The following is a 4283-nucleotide window of genomic DNA, read 5'->3' on the forward strand; positions in this document are numbered from 1 at the left end:
CCCCATGGCTCTGGGTGTGCTCTGTCTCTGGGTGGGTCGGGGGGGGGGGGGCAGGACCCCAGTGTTGCCCAGGGCAGTTGGGAGCGCCCTCTGGGACTCATGGCCACAAGCAGAATTCTGGGGGAACTGGGTGTGGAAATGGGGGAGGGGCTGGCATCTTCATCTGGATGGGCCAGTTTCTGATTCACACTTGAGCAAATATTTATTGTGCTCCTGCTGAATGCCAGGCATGTTTGGGACCAAGATCCCTGTCCTCGTGGAGTTCACAGCCTGGGGTGGGTGAGGTGGGGGGTGGGGTGGGGATCGACCCCATACACACAAATTAGGATTTGTGGTTTGTTTGTTTTTTTTTTTTAAGATTTTATTTACTTATTCATGAGAGACACAGAAACACAGGCAGAGGAAGAAGCAGGGGTCACGTAGGGGGCCCGACGTGGGACTCGATCCCAGGTATCCAGGATCACACCTTGGGCTGAAGGCGGCGCTAAACCGCTGAGCCACGGGGGCTGCCCTAGGCCTGGATTTGAAGTAGTGACATGCGCAGTGAAAAGGCCAGATAACGAGTTAGGTCAGGGGTGATGGGGTGGGGGAGGAGGTCGTCAAGGAGGACCTCCGGAGGAGGTGACACTTGAGCTGAGAGGTGACATGTGAGAAAGCAGCTGTGGGGAGGTGTGCAGGCAGAGGGAAGAGCCGGTGCAAGGCCTGCAGTGGGGACGTGCTTGGAGGAGGGGCAGGGCGGCCACAGTGGCCCCCAGCAGCGCAGGGAGGGAGGGCTGGGCAGCAGCAGGTGCAGATGAGGAGAGAGAGCAGGGCCAGGGCTCCAGGTAGGCAGGGCCTCACAGGTGAGGAATGTGAAATTGTTTGGTTGTAAAATCCACGTAAATCTACATCAATTCAAATGCACCATTGGTATATTTATTTATTTATTTATTTATTTATTTATTTATTTATTTGTATTTTTATTTTATTTTATTTTTTATTTTATTTTATTTTTTTTTTGGTACCGTTTCTTAAAGCACACAGCTCAATGGCATGAAGTCCGTTCACACCGCCGGGCACCCACCCCCACCATCCATCCCCAGAACTTTCGCATCTTTCCAAAGTAAAACTCAGTCCCCATTAAACATTAACTCCCCACCTCCACCCCCACCCCAGCCTTACAGATTTTATTTTAAGTGCGACAGGGAACCATCAGAGGGTTTTAAGCAGGGAGCAGGATCTGATTTCACTTTAAGAGATCTCTTCAGCGTTATGCCTTTACGTTCACACTCCTCCCTTCCCGCCCCCGTCCGTGAAGCATCTGCTGTGTGCTGGGCTCTGGGGACCGGGCAGTGGACAGGACAGATCCGGTTCCCCCTTGTGCTGGGGGACACTGTTAGTAAACAAAGTGACACAAAGCACCGCGATGACATCCCATGGCTCCTCCTGAACCTGTGTCGTTTCTCCAGCCTTATTGAGAGAGGTTTGATGGACGGCATTGAGTTCCAGGCGCACAACCCAGTGATTTGATGTGTGCACATATTGCACGAGGATTACCACCATTAATGCATCTCCTCCCGTAGGTCCCCGGGTGTGTGAGTGATGAGAATATTGCAGATCTACTCTCTTAGCAATTTTCAAGTATATAATACGGTAATGTTAACTGTAGTCACCACGCTGTACGTGACCCCTCCTGAGTGTATTCATCTTAGAACTGCACATTTGTCCCTCCCTCTCTCTCTAGTAAATAAATAAATTTTTAAAGAAAAAATGGGGTTGCGGGTTGGGGGCGCCTGGGTGGCTCAGTTGGTGAAGTGTGACTTCTTCGGCTCAGGTCATGATCCCAGAGCCCTGGGATGGAGCCCTGCCTCAGGCTCTCTGCTCAGCGAGGAGTCTGCTTCTCCTTCTCCCTCTGCCCCTTGTCCTGCTGGTGCTCTTCCTCTCCCTCTCTCACAAATAAATAAATGTTTTAAATCTAAAAAAAAAAAAAAAAAAGAACTGCACGTTTGTACCCTTAGACCAGCATCTCCCCATTTCGTGCACCCTGTAGCCCCTGGCAGCCATCCTGCCATCCTGCTCTCAGTTATGGTTTTTTCTAATTCCACAAATAAATGAGAGTATAGGGTATCTGTCTTTCTTGGCCTGGTTTAATTCACTTAGGGTAATACCCTCAAGATTCAACCACATTGTTGCAAATGGCAGCATTTTCTTCTTTTTTATGCTTGAATATTCCACTGTCTGTGCGTCACATTTTCTTTCTTTTTATTTATTTATTTATTTTTAAGATTTTATTTATTTATTCATGATAGACATAGAGAGAGGGAGAGAGGGAGAGAGAGGCAGAGACACAGGCAGAGAGAGAAGCAGGCTCCACGCAGGGAGCCCGACGTGGGACTCAATCCTGGGACCCCAGGATTGCACCCTGGACCAAAGGCAGGCGCCAAACTGCTGAGCCACCTAGGGATCCCCTCTTTTTTTTTTTTTTTAAATCACATCTTTTTTGTTGTTGTTGTTTTTGTTTGTTTGTTTGTTTGTTTGTTTGTTTAAATCACATCTTCTTTATCCATCCGTCAATAACCCTTAGGATGTTTCTATGTCTTGGCTATTGTGAATAATACTCTGACAAACAAACGAATACATATATCTTTTCAAGTTACCATTTTGTTTTCTTTGGATAAATACCCAGAAGTGGGATTGCTGGGTCATATATCTCTATTTTTAATTTTTTGAGGGCCCTCCCTCCACACTGTCTTCCCCAGAGGCTGCACCAATTTGCTTTCCCCCTGGCAGTGCGCAAGGGTTCCCTTTTCTCCGCAGCCTCGCCAACACTTGTTATTTCTTGTCTTCTTGATTCTGATTATTCTCACAAGTGTGATGTAATAGCTCATTGTGGTTTTGATCTGCATTTTTCTGATGATGAGTGACGTTGAGCACTTTTCATGTACCTATTGGCCATCTAGGTGTCTTCTTTGGAAAACTGTCTATTCAGCTCCTATGCCTACTTTTGTGGGTATGTGTTTTTGCGTGTCCGCCTCTACAGATCTGTTATTCTGTCTGACATGTCCTGCTTTGTCTGTGTGTCTGTGTGATCCTACACATTTTCCCCTCTGTGTGGTATCTCTACCTGTGTATTCACGAGGATATCCATCTGTCTTTTTTTTTTTTAGATTGTATTTATTTATTTGACAGAGAGAGACAGAGAGAGAGAGCACAAGGAGGAGGAGAAGCAGAGGGAGAGGGAGAAGCAGACTCCCCACTGAACAAGGAGCCCGATGTGGGGCTGCATCCCAGGACCCTGAGATTATGACCTAAGCCGAAGGCAGACACTTAACCGACTGAGCCACCCAGGCCCCCCTCCATCTGTCTTTCTTTATGCCTGTCACGATCAGCCTGCATGTGTGTCTCTGAACCAGTGTGTCCACAAGACAGAACTCATATTCATTCTTACAGCTCAATAGAGACAAAACTCCAGAGATTGGCCGGGGAGAAGAGACTATGGCCAGACGTGACCAAAGTCCTGGGTGCAAGTAAAGATAACACATCACACCTGAATGTTTTGTGTTTTTTTTTTTTCACCTGAATGTTTAGAATGTGACAAGAATGAAAGCACTGTATAGCCAAACCTGTGAGGTGCAGCCAAAGCAGTTCTCAAAGGGAAATTTGTAGCTTCCAAATGCATTTATTAGGGAATGAGAAGGATCCAAAACGAACAGCACATTAGCTTCAGATGAAGAAAGAAAAAGCAGAAGGGGCCCTTGGAGATTGAGTTCAACTCCACTGATATGGAAACTGAGGCCAAGAAAACTGAAGCCACTTGCCCAAGATCACAAAATAAAGCCATTCCTAGCGGAGCTGGGAGCCAGAGCCAGGTTCAGTACCTCCCAGGCCATTGTTCAAAGATTGTGGAGGCTTTTGGCATTGCTTACTTTTGAAATCTAATTTTTAGAAATTATTTCATTTTTTAAAAAGGCCAACAACATGTCATAAATTCAACACAAATGCTTTTTGTTCTCTTCATTGAGCTTCCTGGTTGCTCAAATTTAGTGCAAAGAGTATCTCTTGCTTAAAGAGCTGTCCTCTAAAAATGGTGCCTTGTGAACCCAACCTCTGATTCCTGGACTGGAGGAAGCGGGGATTCAGCCCCAGAGACTCTTGGGTGCCCACACTCCAAAAGCAGGATTCAGGGAAATGAAAAACTGGGTAGAAGCAGGGAAAGAAGGGGCAGGCAACTCCCTGCTGCCCTCCCACTGCCAGGAAGCAGTTTTGCAATTTTGACGACTCTGTTTCCCCTGCCTGGCTCAGGT

Source organism: Canis lupus, chromosome 20, assembly GCF_011100685.1.
Source record: "Canis lupus familiaris isolate Mischka breed German Shepherd chromosome 20, alternate assembly UU_Cfam_GSD_1.0, whole genome shotgun sequence".
NCBI classification, from domain to species: Eukaryota; Metazoa; Chordata; class Mammalia; order Carnivora; family Canidae; genus Canis; species Canis lupus.